The 19796-nt window shown below is 56.2% G+C and overlaps 1 long non-coding RNA gene and 1 pseudogene across 1 annotated transcript; one reads left to right on the top strand and one right to left on the bottom strand.

Moving 5' to 3' along the window:
• Positions 1-6033: 6033 nt before the first annotated feature.
• On the bottom strand, positions 6034-8204 carry LOC141969057 (uncharacterized). Its single transcript, XR_012634982.1, has 4 exons — positions 7954-8204; positions 7527-7706; positions 6469-6603; positions 6034-6133 (listed from the first exon to the last, which is right to left on the bottom strand). It is a non-coding gene; the product is annotated as an uncharacterized LOC141969057 (long non-coding RNA).
• A 7003-nt stretch (positions 8205-15207) lies between these two features.
• On the top strand, positions 15208-19113 carry LOC141968914 (transmembrane protein 209-like; annotated as a pseudogene).
• Positions 19114-19796: the final 683 nt, after the last annotated feature.

Below are 19796 nucleotides of genomic sequence, written 5' to 3'. Positions count from 1 at the left end.
CAGCCGGAAGCTGTCGGACCTTGCCCCAGGGCTCTCGGACCGGACCTTGCCCCAGGGCTCTCGGACCGGACCTTGCCCCAGGGCTCTCAGTCTTGCTCCGCAGCAGCCGGTGTCAGGGAGCCCGAAGCTGCTCTGCTGGGAGCAGAGACTGGGGAGACGGGTCACCCAGAGGAAGAGCTGCAGCATCTCGGGGTTCTTGTCTTCCCAGAAATGTGCCATGTTTTGCTGTGGGAAGTGGGGGTGCATTAGTTCTGTTTGATTTGGAAGCATCTCCTAGTAACATAGATTTTAAAAATTATTTTTATAAAATAAATTTTTCAGGACTGCACTTCTTCACCATTCTTTGTCCCCACCCCCGGGTGTGTTGAAGGGCCGTTGGGATGAGCTGTGGGGGATGTGGGGTAGGGAGAACTTTGTAGAGTCGGGCTGAGGGTTGGACTCAATGATCCTGAGGGGCTTTTCCAACCTGAATGAATATGTCATTCAGTAGGAAAAAGTGGTGGGTAAATATGTGGTTTTGGGGAGAAGGTGACCCTGTTTTTTTGCTGGCACAAGGAAGCTGTTCTGAGCTCCTCTCGAGTTCTGTTTGCAGCCCTTGGTGGGAGGAGAGAGGGCAGGGGGGGCTGGCTGGGGCCGGGCTGGGCCTGTCAGGCTGTGCCAGGGGAGCGCAGCGGGGTCTCCGCTCGCTGTCCCCGCTGCTGACGAGCCCCGGGCTCGGGGCTCCCCAGTTCTGTCGAGGCGTTACATGTGGCGAGGGCTCCGTTGCCCCGGGAGCGGTGGGGGGCAGCGGCTCAGCTCTCGCCCATCCCACATCTTAAACTCCGCTCCTGAGCCGGAGCGATGGAGGGAAGGAGCCCTTGGATTTGCCTCCCAGGGAGAGAGGACTCTGCTTTCCCTCAGTTCCCGGGTTCATCCGGGGTTGTACGTTGACAAAGCAAGGGGAGATAAACTGAAGATCAATCTAGATGATATTTTTGCACGTGTGCCTTGTGCCTGTGGATCAGATTCCTGAGCTCTGGGGGTGATTTTCACACTTGCCGAGGGCCGAGAGGCTCAGTGTGCCTGGGGCTGCCGAGCGCTGCCTGGGCCGGGGGCGCGGGGGCTGGTGGTCCCTTGGGCTCCTGCAGTGATTCCAGCCGGGCCCGCTGGGCGCCTCAGCCAGCGCGCCCAGTCAGGAGGCGTTATTTTTCTAGGCTGTAAGTGAGGCTGCGGTGTCAACCCGCACAGACTTCTGTGTGGTGGTGTGCTGCGTCAGAGAGCTCAGTAGCGCTGAAAAAGCTGCAGAGAGTTCAGCTGGGACTCGAGATCCGCCTGTGTCGGCGCTGAAGAGCTGTATAGAGCCTCCTTTGGCAGTCACTGGGCGAGGCACAACCTTTCCCCGATTTCTGTACTTAAATTCTGACTGCAATGCAATGCCACGTGATAACCTTTCTCCAGAATGTTTACAATCAGAACGAGCATGCATAACCTGATTACCTTTGAACTAAACTCCAGGTTTCAGGATGAAGTGACGGGGGGTTTGGCCACTCTGACTGGGCGTTACTGCTGTGCACGTTACCCAACTGCCCGCTCATCTTCCCTGCTCCTGTCCTGCCGCAGTGAGTCCCCTGGGTAACGCACTGGGCTCTGGACAGGGTGAGTCTGGCTCCCTCTGGCCACCCAAGATATTGCTGGTCTTTCCCTCCCTGGGTTCAGAGGGGTGGGAAGGCTGCAGAGACTGGCGGGCTCTGCGGTTGGGGCAGAGCAGTTTCAGCCTCACAAGAGCGTGTGGCCGCGGGTGCATCGTGGTGCTTCGACCCCAGGCCGAGAGCACAGACCTTCTCCCTCTGCTGTGTTAAAGGGAGCCCGGGGATGTGCTGGTGTTGAAGGGGGAAGGCTGAGGGGGGTCGAGGCAGGAGGCAGCTTCCAACCGATGTTAAGCTGAACTCCTGCAAACGGTTCTGGGCTTCGAGAGGTTTGGGTTTGGTTTCTGCCTTGAGTGTGTTGTTACCTTTCTGGGTCATGCTTTGTGTGGCGGTTGGCAACTGTCCTTCTCGTGCACCAAACCCCAGCTCAGTTTTCACTGTGGTTGACATCTATAATAGTGGTGGCATTATACTGAGAATCTCCCAGGTTAATGAAAGAGAAACTGGTGAGTCAGGACCAGTTCCAGCAATAGTGCCCAGCAGCTTCCTCGAAGTCGACATCTTCAGCTCCCAGAACGTGAGCGTGGAGCACACCACGTCCACCCGCCCTGAGCTCCAAACGCAGCAGAGACTACGCGCCCTCCTCTGCGGTGTCTCTCCGACGTCACCCCGTCACCGACGGAGCCAGGTCTGCCTCGTCCCTCCTGCCGTGACGGACGGTCACAGCAGAGAACCCAGAGCTATGGGCTGAGTGAACTCGGGACACGTTTTGGAGGGATGGCCCATAGACCGCAGGAATGACGTGTGTGTGTGTGTGTGTGTATCAACCCCCACCATGTCCCCAGTGTCTCCAACAGGGCCAAAGGCTTCACAGGAGCCTTTTACTGGGGAGCGGGGGGTGTGTGTGTGTCCCAGCCCCCCCAGTTCTTGGGCCTCGAGGCCTCAGCCAGCGCCCACAGCATGTAGCAGGTGCCTGCACGGACAGGGGCTGTTGGGATTCTAGAGGGCTTTCTGCGAGAGAATGGCCATGTGAGCAATCCTGCGTGAGAACAGGACTGATAAGAGCCTCAGCCGAGCAAGAATGCGATAAGGATGTGACCCTGAATGAGGGGGGAGAAACTCGACGAGACAAACAACCCCCGGCAGGGGTTGGGACGGAAGAGGAAGTTCCACAGGGCGGGAAGCCTGGCACGGCTGATGTGGCACTTTTTATCCAGTCCTAAGAAGGTTTAAAGCGCGGGCTAAGTTACCTGTCCAGTCTTGAGGACTTGTACTGCGTGTTACTCACGTGTGCGGGAGAACAGTGTAAAAGGGCTTTCTGAGTTGTAACAAACGGGCATTGCTTGATCACACTGGTTGTGTGCGTGCTCAACTCTCCCGCAAGGGGGGGCTCAAGGTCACCTGTACCCCCCCCCGAGGGACCCAGGCATCCAGGGGGGTGTGATGGTGGGGGTGCAGCCCGGCCGGCGGTGGGGAGGGGCCGTGGGAGTTTGCGGAGCCTCGTGGAGGATCTTTGGGATGGAGGATACATAAAAGGGGGGGCAGGAATTTGGGGAGCACAAGGGGGGGTTTCAGGGGGTGACAGCGGGGAGGGGATGGGGACAGGGCAGTGGGTCTTGTTTCCCAGATGAGAGGCAGGAAGGGGGGGGACAGGGACACTCGCTGCTGGGCATGAGGAATCACGGCTGGGCTGACGGCCAGGCGGCAGGGGACGGCGTCCAAGCGGGCACCATGGAGTGTGCGCTGACCGGGCGGGGGGAGCGGGGGTGGCAGCGGTGACAGGGATGTCCCCAAGTCCCTCCCCCAGCCTCGTGAGGGCTAACGAAGCGCCCCAAACCTGTCTGGCTGTCACCTGTTTCCTTTGTCACTGTGCACCCCTGAGGATGAGGCCCCCTACATCCTCCCTTCTGCCTTGCTAAGTGCATATGCTGGAAAAGCCAGCCGTGAGAAGTCAGATCCAAGGAGTTACTCAGGGAAATTGAAAGCCTTGTGTCAATCTGATGGTGTAGTGATGCAATTCTACCCCTCCCCGCCCCTCCTGGTTGGGCTGCTTGGTGCTGGGTTGATCCCAGCCCCTCCCCGAGCTGTACCCCCATCTCTGGAGATAGGGACCGGTAAGGATAAGGCGCCTGGCTCCGGCCCTCCCCCTTGCCGGGAAACAGTTAAAGTGGCCCATCAGCTCCCGAGGGCCTGGCCCACCTGTGCCTGGGAGGGGGCAGATGAACAGTAACAGAGCTGCACATTCATCAAGTTCTTGCCCAAAGGCACCAGGAGGGATCTGACAGAAGTCAGTTATCTCAGACCCTCTAAACTGTGACCACCAGGGAGACCCTTTGAGCTCTCCTGGCTGGCAGGGGCCTGTGACCAGCGTCTCCCCTGAGCTGGGAGCCTCCCGGGTACCAAAACCCTCACGGTGTTTCTGCTGCCAGAGCTGAGGGAAGGCCGGGGCGAAGCCCACCCGCTCGGGTCTCAGTTATCGCCCCTTGAGGAACGCCGAGGCCTTGGGGGTATTTGCTCTAAACTCGAGAGGAGGGAAATTCTTCTTTGAGCTCGCTTCTCTTTCACCCGTTCTGTCTCTGCTTACTGGGGTGTGGGAACATGCTCTACTGAAGCCAAATACTTTTGCCTCGGTGCGTGTTTGTCCATGTGTGTAGGTGCATGTATATATGTGTAAATTAAGGTACCATTAAGTAAGTTAGGGTGCATCTTGTCATTTTAGAATCTGTAAATAAGTCGCTTCTCTTTCTTTCAACATTTCTGAATGATTTTGTAATGATAAATTGCTGTTATTAATAAATCCAGATTTCTTATTAAATCATTACCACGTCAATACTTTCATCCGCAACAGGTCCCGGGGGGCAGGGTCCCTTGTGGGGGGCAGGGTGTCCCTGAGCCCCCCTGTCCCAGCAGCCACCTGCTACTCTGTGGGTGTTGGCTCAGGTCTCCAGGCTCAAGAAGAATTGAGGGGGACAAGACCCCTCCCACTCCCCACTAAAAGGCTCCTATGAAGCTGTCAGCCTCGTTGGGGACACCAGGGACATGGGGGGGACACTTGGGACACACACGAAACACATGGAAGGACAAGACGGACACAGAAGGGATTTTATTGCCCAACTCAGCAAGCGACCAGCTGGGACAGCCACTCCCTGGGGGGGCACAGGTGTCCACAGGTGTCTTGGTCCCCTGCAGGGCAGGACCAGCACCCCCCAGGAACTGGGACAAGGGCAGGGGTGGGGACAGGGACCAGGACAGAGAAGGAATGGGGACAAGAACAGGGATGGGATGAGGACAGGGATATGGGGACAAGAACAGCGGTGGGGACGGGGACTAGATCGGTACAGGAAGGGACATGAGTGTGGCAGAGGCCCCCCCCCGAAGCGTGCCAGTGCAGGCAGCCAGCCAGCAGCAGCTGGAGGGGCACAGGGGCTTGGTGTCACCGTCCCCATCCCCAGCCGGCCGTGTCACCCGGTTGCTCAGACGGCTCAACCGACGGGCCCACAGGCTGCGGGGGACAGAGGGGACCTAGGGGGGACCCCAACGTCCAGGAGGGGGAAATCCCAGGTGTCCTATTATTCAGAAGGATGCAACTGGAAAAGTTAAACTTAAAAAGTAAAAAACCACCACTGATATAAACAATATTCTCCTGCTCTTACGGAGGCCTGTGGTCTCTCCACGTCTGTTATATTGGTCATTTTAATGATCCCCCCAGACACCCTTGCAGCTCCTTGCTCTGATGTTCGACCTTCTCCCATTGACTCCTCTTCTCCTCCAGGATCTTCTGGAGGTGACAACCTCCAGCACCTTCTGCCTTGACAGCTCCTGAGCCTCACTCAGACCTTGCTGAGCCTGGCGGCCAATCACTTGCTGGGACTCTTCGGAGGCTGCTAGTTGAGATGTCAACTCTTTGACCTAACTAAAACACAACAGAGCAGTCAAAGACGACAGCTCGCCACTGTCAGCCACATCAGCCATATCATACACTGTGAGGAAAGTACAACCTTAAATTTCATCCTTTCATCAAAGCACCAGACTCACAATGGATACAGCTGGCTTGTTTAAAATTCTAAGTGGGTCACCACGTTCATCTGAAAAAGCAGAAGCACAAGGCTAGCAGTAACACAAGGCTAGCACAAAGGCTAGCAGTAACAGGCCAGCAGAAATCCCCTCTGGGCAGTGCTGGCCAACAGGCAAAAAGAGCAGCCCCTGTGTCAGGGCAGCAGCTGCCGGTCAGTCTCCTGCGGCCCAGCTGAGATGGAGACCACAGCGTGATGGCAGCCAGAGGGACCGACCCCACCGCCGGCTGCTCTGCCACGGGCAGAGACCACCCCGGGGATGACTGCAGCAGCTATTGCTGCTGCACTCACCTGGTTTTGCAGAGCGTCCCTCTGCTGAAGGAGAACAGTAATTTCCTCTTTCATGGGTTTGATTTCTTCCTTGTGCCTCTTCTCCACTGCCTGCATCTCACTCTGAGTTTCCTGCAGCCCTGCTTGCAGTTTTTCTGTGACGTTCTGCAAACACAAATGGAGAGCAAGCTACGGGGACCTGCCAGCAGGTTCAGCTTTCTCGTCTTTCTGTCTCAGAATCCCATTCATTCAGCCACTTCTGCTTTTCTAGCCAGCTCTGCTTCCACCGAACACTTCCTCCCTGTTGCTGCTCTGTCTCTGGAGCTCATCAGGCTCGGTGCTTTCAGTGCCTGCACAGTCCCTGCCTCCTCCCTCAGCACTTAGGCTTTACGTCCTTGTTACCGCCCTTCGCTGTGTTACCTGCTTCTCTCAGCCTCTCTCGGCTTACGTCCAGTTGCCAACGGCCTGTTCCTTCAACCCACCCGACCAGTCAGACTTACCTGCCCGTCCTCGCGCTGCTCTTTCACCTCCCGCCTGAGCTGCTCCAGCTGCTGCTTGGCTTCTCTTCGCTCTCCCTGAGTCTGAAGCAGTGTCCCTAATAAAGCACTCTTCTCACGCTCCTTTTCTGGCAGGACCTGCACAGAAACAAAGAGCAGACAGGTTTAAACTTCCCACACAGAATTTGTGTGGCAAGGCTCCAACACCGGTGGGCTGAGGCGCTCTCAAAGCGCTGTGCTGCTGCTCTCCCAGGCCCTTCTCTGCCACTCGCAGACACAGCTCCCTCAGAGAGACTGGCAGCATAAACACTGTCCAGACACAGTCCCCCTGTGACTGAACCTCCAGCAAACAACTAACACCTAACAGGAAAACGTGTGGCACTTCTCAGACGTCTCCCCTTGCTGGTGAGGGTATCCCTCACCTTCTGCTGTGGCCTGTTTGTCTTTCAATAGTGACTTTTACACCCACTTAAGCAGCAGAGAAAATGCAGGGCGGCTGCCAGAGGGCTGAAGCCAGCAGCTCCCTCAGAGTTGTATTCCAAGTGGGGTCTGGTGAAAATGACTTCATTTTAAGGGTATTCATTAGGCTTTGGTAAAGTACTGACACTACAGGGACACGCTGACATCTCCGAGCACTGCCCTGGCGTTTCAATCCCTGCAGACACAGCTGGGGGTACTGCTGTCCCCAGGCAGACTCTGTGAAGAGGACTTTGGGGGGGGACACAAGGAGGACTCTCGCTGTGTGACAGGGTTGCACAGGAGATCTGGGCACAAAACAGCTTACCAGCAAGTGACTTAAACCAGCCCAGAAGACACCCCTGGTTTACTGCTCAGAAATATTTCAGAGGAGTCTTTAAATTTTTTTTTCCTTTTGGCTAAAATTCCTCTGCCCGGCTTCCTCTGACAGGTCTCATTCCTAGTCCCAAAGAGAACCCTGCTTGCCTTTCACCTCACCAAATTCAATGCAGAAAGCGTGTAGGGCATGCTCCACACAGCCCGACATCTCCCACGGCTCTAGCCTTGCAAAACAGCTACACAAATTCTCCTTTCCCAGTCTTTACCTCTCGCTTGGCATTTTTGGCTCTGGTTCGTTCCTCCTCTCGCTGAGCTCACATGGCAGCAACTTTCTGCTTCATATCACACACCTTCTTCTCGTGCTCCCCTTCTGTCTCCGCCTTCTCTTTTTCCCACTGCTCCAGTATCTCCTGCAGCTCTGAATGATGCCGCTCCCGCTCGCTTGCCTGATGAGCGGAGGAAAAGACTTCAAGGTGAAGTCCCAGGCACGCTCCTCAAAACAAATGTGAAGCTTCATCCCTCCCACACCCCCCCACCTCAACAGTGCACAACAATGGCTTTGTGCTCGCCATAAATCACGTCCTGCCAAGGAACTGAAAAGGCGGGTCAGCAAGTGGAAGAATCATAGAACCATTTAGGTTGGAAAGACCTTTAAGATCACTGAGTCCCACCATTATGACAAGGAGATGTTACCTTCCTCTCTCCGATGGCCGCCTGTCTCCTCAGGATTTCCCTCTATCCTTAGAGTTTATTTTCAAAGCTCACATCCCTTTCCCTCAGTGAGAAGATGCAGAGGGACTGCGGGGTGGGAGAGAGGCCGGTACCCTGATGCCCCGGTCACAGGACAGGCCACGAAGCGAAGTACCAGGAACAGGGGCCTGTGCCACATGCTTCAAGCCCAGAGACAACAGCTCTGACAACGGTGAAAGGACAGGAAGAAAGGAAGAAAGTTCCCGTGACTGCAGGTGGCAGCAACGTGAGGAGTGCACTTCATGGCAGACGGGAGTCTGGTAAGATCCTGCCCCTTTCTGCCAGGCTTTGGCTGGGGAGCTCCCAACCTCCAGCTAAAGTCGCCTTCGGCCCGCACTGAACCGGTGGGGCTTTTCCTGTCCGGGCAGAGTCCCTTGGGTCTTCCCGTGCCTCCAGGTACGAGGGTTAGGGGTTGGGGTAGGGGATAGAGGTTGGAGGACAGGGGCAGGCGGTTAGGGTTTAGGGGTGGTGGGTGTGGGTTAGGGGTTTAGGGTTAGGCTTGGGGTTGGTTTAGGGCTTGGGGGTTAAGGATTAAGGGTTGGTGTTAGGGGGTTGGGGGTTAAGCTAAGGTTAGTGTTAGGGGTTGGGGGTAGGGAGTTAGGGGTTACTGGTTGGGGGTTAGGGGTTACTGGTTAGGGGCTGGGGGGTTAGCGGTTAGAGGTTGGGGTGGGGGGTTAAGGGTTGCGGGTAGGTTGGGGGTTAGGCTTAAGGTTAGTGTTAGGGGTTGGGGTAGGGGGTTAAGGGTTGGGGGTCAGTGGTCAGGGTTAGGCTTGGGGTTTAGGGTTAGGGATTAGGGGTTTGGGTTAGTGGTTGGGGCTTGGCGGTTAAGGGTTGGGGTTAAAGATTAGGGGTTAGTGGTTGGGGGTGAGGTTGGAGTTGGGGTTAGGGCTATAGGTTGTGGTTTGGGGTTAGGATTGTGGGTTGGGGGTTTGGGTTAGGGGTGGGTTTGGGGGTTCGGGGTTTTGGTTATGTGTTACGTGTTGGGTTTGGGGGTCAAGGGTTTGGGGATTAGCAGTTGTGCGTTAGAGTTGGGGTTTGGTGTTAGGGGTTAATGGTTGGGGGTGGGGGCTAGGGGCTAGGGTAGGGCTAGGGGGCTGGGGGTTAGGGGTTGGGGGACAGGATTGAGGTTTGGGTTAGTGTGGGGGTTGGGGTGTTGTGGTTAGGGGATAGGGGTTGGGGAGCAGGAGGTAGGGGTTTAGGATTGGGCTTGGGGGTTAAGGCTTGGGGGTTATGGCTTGGGGGCTGAGGTTAGAGGTTGGGATTAGGGTTAGTGCTGTGGACTACGACTGGGATTAGGTGTTATGGTTTGGGACAGGGTTAGGGGGCTGGGGGTGGGTGTTAGTGTGGAGGCTGAGGGTTAGGATTGGCAGTTGGAGGCTGGGGGTTAGGGTTGTGGGGTACGGGTTGTGGGGTAGGGGATGGGGTCTGGGATTAGGATTGGAGTTAGGGGTTGGGGACTGGGGGTTAGGGTTAGGGGCAGGGGTGAGGTGTTAGGAGTTGGGGGTTAGGGATTAGTGTTAGGGGTTATGGTTTAGGGGTTGGGAGTTAAAGGTTGAGGGTTTAGGGCTGGGGGCTATGACTGGGGTTAGGGTTAGGTGTTAGGGGCTGGTGTTGGGGTGGGGGTTAGGGGTAGGGTTAGAGATTGAGGGTGGCGGAGTAGGGGTTATGGTTTCGGGATTAGGATTGGGGTTGTGGGTTTAGGGTTAAGGGTTGTGGGTTAGGATTAGGCTTAAGGTTAAGTTTGGGGGTTGGGGGTAGGGGGTTAGGGGTTGGAGGCTGGGGTGTGAGCTAAACTCGTCTTAGGCCCACACTGAACCCGTGGTGCTTTCCATGTCCTGGCAGAGTCCCTTGGGTCTTGGTGTGCCTTCAAGTACGAGGGTTAGGGTTGGGGGTTAGGGTTGGGGTTAGGGGTAGGAGGGTAGACGCTGGGGGTAGGGCTCAGAGGTTGGGGTTAGGGAATAGGAGGAGGGGGGAGGGGATGAGGGTGAGGAGGTTGGGGGTTGAGGACAGGGGTTAGGGCTTGGGGGTTGGGCTAAGGGGTGAGAGGTGCAGGGTGAGGGCGAGAAGGTAGGGGTTAGGGACAGGGGCCGGGGGATGGGAATAGGGGACCGGGGATAGGGGTTAGGGGACAGACTTTAGGGGATAGGGGTTGTTCTAAGGGGTGAAGGTTACAACGCAGGGCTTAGTGTTAGGAGTTAGGTGTAGGAGGTTGGGTTAGGGGCAAGGGCTTAGGAGTTATAGTTACGAGTAGGAGGTTGGAGTTAGGGGTCGGGGTTAGGCGTTAGCATTAGGGGTTGGGGTGAGAGGTTAGGGGATAGGGTTAGTGTTCAGGGGTCAGGTGTTGGCGTTGGGCATTATGTGTGAGGGGTTGGGGGGAGGAGGTAGGGGATAGGGGCAAGGGGTCTGGAGCTAGGGGTAGCAGGTTAGGGGTTAGGAGGTTGTGGGTAGGGGTCAGAGTTAGGCGTTGGCATTAGGCGTTTTGTGGGAGGGGTTAGCTGTTATGTTTAGGGGTTGGGGGTTAGGGGGTGTGGGTTTGGGGGAGGAGGTAGGGGCATGGGGTTAGAAGGCAGGGGTTGGGGGGTAGGGGCTGGGTGTTAGAGTTACAGGTAAGGGGTTAGGGGATAGGGGTTATGAGCTGGCATTAGGGGGTAGGGGTCAGGGATAGGGGGTACGGGTTCAGGGAATAGGGTTAGGGTGTTGGGGTAGTGGTGAGGGGTTAAGCGTTGGCATTAGTCATTAGGGGTTAGAGCTGAGGTGCTGGGATGAGGGGCTGGGGGTAGGAGTTGGGGTTAGGGTTAGGTTCCGGGTTAGGGGTAGGAGGATAGCAGCTGGCGGTAGGGGTTTGGGGTTGGGTTTAGGGGATAGGGTAGGGGTTAGGGTTACGGGGTAGCGGTTGAGGGGAAGGGGTTGTGGGGTAGGGGTTGTGGGGTAGGGAGCAGGGGTTAGGAGCTGGGGGTTAGGGAGTAGAGGTTAGGGGTTTGGGGGTAGGGGTTAGGTGTTTTGGTCAGGGGTTAAGGGTTAGGGGTTGGGGTTAGGATTATCTGCCTGGCCCAGCACGGCATGACCTATGACAGATGTTGCTGCCATTTCACACCCTCAGGTTGTTACTCCTCTAAAGCCAGCCCACAGAGCTTGCTTGCAGAATTCAGAAGCATATAGTTTCCTACGAGGTCTTGCAGGAGCTTGTTTATTTCCACTTCATGCTCAGTTTGCCGCAGTTTGAGGGAACTGTTATACTGCTGCTCTGTCTGCAAGAGCTGCTGTGCCACGTTTTCCCATTCCTGCCTCATTAGAGATCGCTCTGCTTCCAGCTCACACCGAAGGCACTTCACTTCCCCTGCAAACAGGACAAACGGCAAGATTCAGAGTCTACACAAACAATGGTTCTGACTTCCCTGACCTTGAGCCATCTGAACTTCAGCGCAGGAGAGATCTGCCTCCGTCTCCTTCGCTCCTCAGAAGCACTGCGGACACAGAGCTATTTTTATACCACCTTCCCTAGGCAGGGGATCACCAGAGACAGGAGGCTCTCACCTTGTGTCACCTCCTTGGCCTGCGTGACAGCGTGAAGTTGGATTTCAAGCTGACTCCTGGGGATCTCCAGCTGAGATAAGTGCTGCTGAGCTTCAAACAGGCTGGACTGCAGCGTCTCCTTCACCGACCTTGAGTTGTGAATACAGGGAGAAATGCGTTTGTTGCTCCTGACGCCCACCGAGAGTTATTCCAGTCAGAAGTCAGTCAAGATCCTACCCCCGAGTACTGAAAATGGGCTGCAAGGAAACTTGTACACAGAAGCATCTTTCTGCCACTTAAAATAGCAATGCAGGCCCCTCCGGGGCAATGCCCAGGCTTTGCTCATGACCTGGCACCACACAGAAAGCCCAGCTGAATTTGATCTCAGTGGCCCAGTCCGAAACTGCTGTTGGCTGACACACGGGTAGCTGTGCCCAAAGTCTGGGCCAACAACCAAAAGCCGGGTCTCTGCTCCCAGCCTCAGCTCCGTGAGGGACGCAGCGGTGATCCGCGCCGTGAAATCAGAGTGATCTCTAGCGTGGGCACTCGGGAGAGCATTCTGCAACGCATGCGATGAGAACTGTTGCTGCGCTGGGCACAGGGAGAGGGGGATGTTTTGGGAAAGATCCCTGTATGGAATCCCCCGACCAGACCACACCAAGAGATCTGAGAGGATTCGAGAAGCCCAACCGCCCCTGGGCAACCTGGGGCCACGCGGAAACTTTTTAGAGGAAATACGCCCGTTTCAGGAATACGTAATTAAGCGAGGCTAGAAAGGAAGCGGGTTTGTTTTGAGCACCCAGCGCTGTTTTGCTTGTTCTTACTCCAATAAAATTATAAAGTTACGTTCTGCCTTCGCTTCTAGACGCGTAACAGCGCATCAGCGCTTCCGAGGGGGGTCTCTGTGGGTTGGGGGGTCTCTGCGCGTCCGTGAAACGTCCCTGGGGGGGTTTGGGAGGGATTTGTGGGGCAGGTGCGGGGGGGCTCCCTGGGGGCTGCCCCCGACCCCCCGCCGCCCCCCGGGACGCCGGGCCCCGCCCGGCCCCGCTGCCGGTCCGTGGGCCGCACGAGGCCGCCGCCCGCCCGCCCGCCAGCCCCCCCCCCGCGCCCAGCGGCTGCGCCAGCGCCCGGCCGAGGCCCGCGGGGGAGCGGCCAGCGGCGGGGGAAGGGGGGCTGAACCCGCCGCCCCGCAGCCGGGGCGCTCGCCGGGACGTCACGGACCCGTGACCCCCGGGAAGGGCGGGGGGAAAGGCGAGGGGGGGGGAAGGGAGGACCCCAACCCCCCCAGAGCCGCCGGGTTCGCACCCCCCGGGCGGGGGAGGCCCCGACGCGGGCGTGACGCCACCCCCGAGGTCCCCGTACCCGCCTTCGCGCCTCACCGCAGCCCGCAAGAGCGGCCGGATCCGCCGCCGCCATCACGGTGGCCCTGAGGGGAGCGGGGTCCGCCACGGGGAGTGTGGGCGCGGCGGGGGCGGGGCCAGCGGGGCGCATGCGCGGGACGCGGAGGAGAGGTGCGGGGCGATGCCGTGGCCGCCATGGGGAGTGTGGGCATTGCCAGAGAGGGGGCGGGGCCAGCGGGGCGCATGCGCAGGACGCGGTGGAGGGGTGCGGGATGATGCTGCGGCCGCCATGGCGGGTGAGGGCCCGTTCGGGGGCGGGGCCGGCGCGGCGCGAGGGCCGCAGGGCGGGCAGGCGCTTTCCTCCCTCGGCTGCCGCCATCGAGGAGTCGCCGCCGGTCGGGGCGGGCGCTGCCGCCTCCTCTGCCCGCCCTTCTTTCTCCTCTGCCCGCCCTTCTTTCTCCTCTGCCCGCCCTTCTTTCTCCTCTGCCCGCCCTCCTCCCCGCCGGCCTTTGAGGTAGGCAGGGCCCCCCGCGCTTGGGCGGGCGTCTCCGAGTTCTCCCTGGTATCCCCGGACCCTCACGCACCCCCTTTCCCCCCAGCCCCCCCTCCCCGGGAACCCCCTGAGAGGGCACTTGGTAGCGGGGGACGGGACCCCCCTGACAGGGTCGGGAGAGGGCCCCCCACCCAGGGGGATCCCCTCCCCGGGGGGTTTTGGGGGGCAGGACCCCTCGGGGACCCCAGGTGAGAGGTGCGCCCCCATTAGTGCCACCGCTGCCCCGTTAACTCGTTATTTTCGCTGCATCACCACCACCACCACCCCCCCCCAAATCTCCCGTTTTCTCCCCCTTTCTCGCCCCTCAGGTGATGGCGGAAGAGGCCGAGCCCAGCGCCCCCCTCCCGGCAGAGGGGGCTCCCCCCCGCCCCATCCCGGAGGCCTCTGAAGGGCCGCCCGAGATCCTGAGGGCTCCCCCCACACCACCAGGTCCTCCCAGGGGTGCCCCCCCATCGCGGGCCGCTCCGAGGGGGCACCCCCTTACCCTGGGGGGTCCCCCCGAACCCCGGGGGGCAGCGAGGGCCCCCCCGCCCGATCTCGGGGCGCTGCGTGCGGCACTGGAGGCGGCTCTGACCCGAGACCCCGGGGAGGAGACGCCGGCCGAGCCGAGCCCGATTTTGGGGCTCCCCCGGCCCTCCCAGGAGGGGGAGGCGTGGGGGGAAGGTGGGGGCTTGGGGCAAGGGGCGGTGTGGGGAACCTCCCTGTGTGGCCCTGGGGTCAGCGCCTGCCGGGCTGTCGGGGTGAGGCCTCCCCTCCTGCCTGTGCCCGAGCAGCAGAGGGCAGGGACGTGGGAGGACACCGTTCAGTCTGGAGGGGAAACCCCCCAGCCGGCCCTCCTCTGCCGGCAGAACAGGATCCAGCGTCCCTTTGAGTTCCGTGCCCCGAGAGCGCAGCTTCTGCAGGAGGACGTGGCTCAGGGAGAGGTGGGGAGCGTGAGGATGGGGAGCGGGTCTCTGCCAGGGGGCGCTCCTTTGTCGGTGTGGGGAGGGAAGTCTTGGGGCTGAAACCGTGTGAAAAGCCTGTCAAGAAAACTGCCAGGCAGCGTGTTCTTGTAGAGATCTCCCAGGAACCCTGATGTTCACTGTTTCACCGTTGAATCCTTGTACCAGTAAGCAGGTAGTGATGTGTACATGACGGATTTGTCCTAGAAAGCAAATTATTTATGTTCCCCTCTAGTGAGGAATTATGTGACCAGTTTTCAAGTGAGTGGCAGGAAGGAACAGCAGCAAGTTTTGGTGACAGGACTAGAAGAAGATGTCACCAGGGTTATTTCTTTCACATCTGGTATTAACTTTTAGATGTACCGAACCCCCAGGTCGTGGCTGCACGGTCTGAAAATCCTCTGTTCCTAACTGAAACGAGTGGGAATTTTCAGTAGAAAAACTGCAGAGCTGTGCAAGGCCTTTCCTGCCTCTGGCTCCCTCTGCTTGGAGAAGGCAGGAGCTTTGCCTCTGGCTGCTGAAGGATGTTATTTTTCAAAACTGAGGTTGGAATCTGTCTCTGTCCTCTTATCTGCACCTCACTGGAGGAGGTGGACGCTGTTCCTCAGTATTGAGGTGGCAATGCTGGCAGGGGAGTTCATCGAAGAAATATCATCTATTTTCACTGGTAAAAAGAATCTGATTTTTCTTTTTTTAAGATGCTAAACATGACTCTGGCTAAAGGTAAAGTCCATTTACAGAGTCTGTTTTGGATTACTGCTTTTTTTTCCTGAATCCTGTGCTGACTGAGGGTCTTACTGTATAAAAGTTGTCAAATTCTGTCATTTCTCTGTGTTTGTTGTTAGAGATCATGGCACCAGAACCAGCAACTTCCATCATCGACAGGGCCGTCACGATGAGGAAGGAGATGGAAGCCCGGAAAGGGCTCTTGGCCTGGGCACTCCTTCACGTGTCTCTCGCAGGCATGCTGTGTACTGAAATGTGCGTTAATTGTCACACCTGAGTCAAACAAGCAAAGCCTCCTCCTTCCTGTCTCCCGAAATATTTCCTGGGACTGAGTAGTTGCAAAATGCTAACTTCTTTTTTTTCTTTTCCGGACTGGAAATCTCATCAGCTCCTATTACAACACCGCCTGCTGGCCGCTCTGATATCTTGGTGAGTTGCTGCAGCATTTAAATTAATTTTCAAGGTTCTTTTCTTTTTTTCACTTGTCAGTTTGATTGCTGGAGAGGCAGTCTTTAAACTAGCTTTTTTTTAAAAAAAAAAGCATTTTTTTGTTTGTTTTAAATGTAAACCAAAGACATAGTTTGCTTTCCGCTGTCTCCCTTGAAACTTGGAATTTCATCCGTGTTAGTGACAGGTAAGGAGTGTTAACAGCTTTCTTAGACAGGAAGAACTTACTTGGTGCCTTAAATCTGTTGACCGTGTAGAGGAAGGCTTTGAGGAACACGGCAGATTTTCCTGCTCTGTTGTACCATGGGCGTGGATGGCATTTCACAAGAATTCAAGTTTGTTTTGGAGGAGCAGACGCTAAGCCAGCTGTATCAAATATGATTAGAGGATGAAGCAGGAGGAGGAGGAAAATCATGAGATGAGTTACAGATGAATTGGCAGAAGATGTTTTTTGAGAAATACTGTGAAACTTCATTGTAGTAGATTTGGAAAACAACTGTCCATCTTTAAAAATTCAATTTTAGCAGTGTCAATTAATCTCAGTACAGAAAGGAAAATTATCTCCAATGGTTCTGGCATAAAAAGGTGAAGAAATCTTGGCTGTTGCCCAAATTGGTACTTACTGACAGCACTAATAATTAGACCTGGTTTTAATGGGCATATGCCCGTTTTTGCAAACAAGACACTTTGGTTATTCTCCGTGCTCAAGCTACGATAAAAACTTCTCTGTTTCTTCTAGAACTCGCACTTGCATCTCTGCTCAGCCTGAACGCCGCCTCTGGTTTCTGGGTGTGCTTCAAATACGCAGGGGCACCGACCAGCCTGTCGTGAGTCCTGGCCGGCAGAGCCTGCTGGGGTTGCAGAATGCAGGTGGGTGCAGTCAATATCTCTGGCAATTCTTTTTGAATTCTTTTGTTTTGTTTCAAGATGGTGTCTCTCTCAAGGGCAGGATTCTCTAGCGAAGCGCGTTCTGAATCGCCTCCTCTGACAGGAGCAGTAAACTGAATTACCGCAGCGTATTAAAATTCACCACGTCACGTGACAATTTGTTGAGTGTTTGTGGGAGAACTGGAGGGGAAACAAACACAGGCGGTGGGAAAGGGCAGGATGAGAGCGGCTGCTGAAGGACAGGGAGGGACTTGAACCCTGTGAGGTTGGCCAAGGAGTTTGTGACTTGTCCGTGGAAGCAGGAGCCAGGCAGAGAGTGCAGGTCCATATTTAATTTTGATGTCCCACTACTGTCTCGCTGGGTAAGGAGAATGAAAGGAGAGGGACAGACAGAGCTTTGTGTGAAGTCTGAAATGAGCCACTCAGAAATCTTTTGGAGATCAAAGCAAAGTTCTAAAAAGAAGCTGACAAGGCAAATATACCAAAATCGAGATGCTGGCACGGTAGTATTGCGCTCTGCTCGTCTGGCCTAGAAAACGGGGAGCAGACGGTTGTAACGCTGTAACACCAAGGTTTGAGCATCTCCTGTGTTCATTTGCACAGATCAGTTGAGACATTCAGCGGCTCAAGATGCACAGAGTAGGCAGGTAGAGCTGAGCTGATGAAATAGGCGATGGAATAGAGAAACCCCTGGGTTACGCAAGGTGCCTGGTAACACTGAAATCTGAAGCTGCAGGATTGGTGCTGAGGTGTTGTCCTGTGTCTCAGTCTTCTCTTTTTTCCTGTCAGTGACTTGACTGCCGAGTTCTGTAGGGGCCAGATTTTTCTAGCATCCCTTCTTGCATCTTTTCTAAATCGCCTTAAGATAGCGTTGTGTGCGTGTCTAAGCGGGGAGGAGAGTTTGGGGCTGCTGCATCCGCGATGCTCATTCTGTTTTTCCTTCCCGCAGCGGTACAAACAACTCCACCACGTGAGCTGGCGGCACCTTCTCCTCCGCCCCGGGGCCAGAGTGTGCTGAGTTACAGCCCGTCCCGCCGCCCTCGCGCCCGCCCACAGTTTGGTACCGGTTGTGTCCCGGGGTGCAGCCCCCAAGGACGGGCTCTGCCAAGCGGCAGCGCTTCTTACGTCAGTGCTGGAACCTATTCCCCGAGCAGCAGCTGCACTCGGGTAAGGACCAGGACAGCTCCCCAGGGTGCAGTTTGGGTCTTCGTTTGGTGCCCTGTGCCGCTGAAGGGGAGCGGTAGCCACTGGAGAGTTGTCTATGTGTGTGTTTGCTCCTTTTGCAAAGCGGATCTAAATTTGTCATACTGGGATTTGTCCTTCTTCCCTAGTGCCACTTCCTCGGTTTAGAGCAGCTGGTTTGTTTCAGAACAAAGCAAAGCCAAGCAATCAAAATGTAAGTGCAAAGGAGACCACAAAAACCCAATCCAGACCCCAAATGAGAGTCTTTTATGTTCATGTCGTTTAGAAATCAAGGTGGAATTCTGTCTTCCTTCTGTGACACAACCGTTTGTTTTCCTTTGCCCAAGGTTTCCAGCTCCTCTCCCAGCAGGTCACCGTCCCCCCTAGCGCTGGGCCACTGGAAAGCGGCGGGTTAAGGTCTCGTTGCGGCTCTTCCCCTGCTCTGTGTAATTCTGCGGGCGCAGAGGAGGATGTGACAGACCTCAGGGCACTGCACGCCTTCCTTCAGAGAGAGGAACAGAAGCGGCGGAGAGTCCAACTCGGTAAAAACCAAAGTGATTTGATGGGAAAAGCTTGGTCAGGAGAAGGGGGTGCGTTTGTTGGAGATTGGCTTTTATGGATGAGAAAAGTCCCAAAGGATTCCAGTGCAGCCGTACTAGGAGATAGACCTGACTCGTTTGTGGTGATCGCCTGTGACTGGGTAAAGGCGGCTGCTGACTAGTGGAGTCTCCTGCTGAGTGGTTCGGACGTGAGGTGGGACACTGTCATTTCTACCTGTCTCCATGGCTTAGGACCTCCAGAACGTTTTCCTCCAAAGATTTGCTGGGGATGGGCTGGGAACGTGTGCTGAGAGATTGTCTCTGTGGCACCCGTTGGCCGTAGCGGCCCGTGATAAGCTGCCGGGCTCTGTTGCCGTGTGATGAGAGGGATATTTTGTGGAGAAGGCGTTTCAGATGCGGGGGTGAATTACCTGCAGGCAGTTTTTGTCCTGGATAGGGACAGTCGGGGTGCAGTAGTTGTTTCTGCAGACCGACCTCAGTGTCCCTATTCATGGCAGTTCGTGTCCTTGTGTCTGGCCAAAGCCTTCATATCCTGACCTGCTGTGCCTGTGCTGTTGCGTCGAGAACTTCTTGGCAATGACTGTACGTGAGTGTTTAATGAAGGAATCGTTTCAGGGTGTTTGGATTCCAGCTCTCCTTCCAGCAGCCCAGCTTTGGGGAACTGCAGCCGTTCCATCGCCAACTGCGCGCAGGTGCTGAGAAAGTTCCGGTACCAGCTGGCCTGCAGGCCCCGGGCCCCATCACCACACAAGGATGTACCTGACCTGCGCTCGATACGGGCTGCAGAAGGGGTAAATTCCACAGCAAAAGTGGTCAAGGGAGAGAAACGGGTCTGTAAAGTACACAGCTTTGTGCAGAGGTTTGGATTCGAGCTGCATCAGGAATGTGGGAGAGAGAAATCCTCGAGCGCTGAGCTGTCTTCATCCAGCTTGCGAAGCTCGTGGTCACTGTAAATGGCCATTGCAAACTCTGAACTGTAGTGGGAAAAGGATTTCTCCCTTGGAGAGCAAGGCTCACACTGGATACAATCCATTTCTGATCTAAAACTGGAGTTGGAAGGGATTTGTGTTGAACCCCGTGGAACAGCTGAAGGACATAAAGCATAAAGCCTTTACGCTGGCGTCTGAAAGAAGTCTGATGCCAAGGAACGCCATTCCCGTGGCCTCAGTGAAATGGGATCGATTATTTCCTACGTTACCCTGATGAAACTGCCCATTCAGGTACCTCTTCCATCAAGCCTGCAGTTCAGAGCAATTTTATCCTCGTAGAGCAGAGAGCTTCAGACTGACTTTGGGCTCATGGCGGGTGGCTGTAGCGTGACTGGAGAGTGAGCGCGTCCTCCGTGAAGCTGCTGTAGGAGTCCCGTGATCCAGCCAGCAGGTGTGTAAGAATTTGGGGAAAAATGCGGTTGGAATGATGTAGTTAGCGTCAGAAACTGTCACAGACCCTACAAACTCTTGGTATTCTCTGAAGTTCTCACACGTAGTTAATGGCCCTTTCCATAGGTCTGGGCCCGGGGGACGATGCAGCGCCACCTCCTTGGTCACGTGGATTCCTGGACCACGAAGGTCAGAAACGTCGGTCCCGTCTGGGGCCGAGACGTCCCGTCTCTGTGATGAGGTTTGGTTTTCCTTGC

Source organism: Athene noctua, chromosome 21, assembly GCF_965140245.1.
Source record: "Athene noctua chromosome 21, bAthNoc1.hap1.1, whole genome shotgun sequence".
In the NCBI taxonomy this organism is placed as follows: Eukaryota; Metazoa; Chordata; class Aves; order Strigiformes; family Strigidae; genus Athene; species Athene noctua.
Note: the sequence above shows the minus strand (reverse complement) of the source record. Positions and strands in the feature narration are given on the sequence as shown.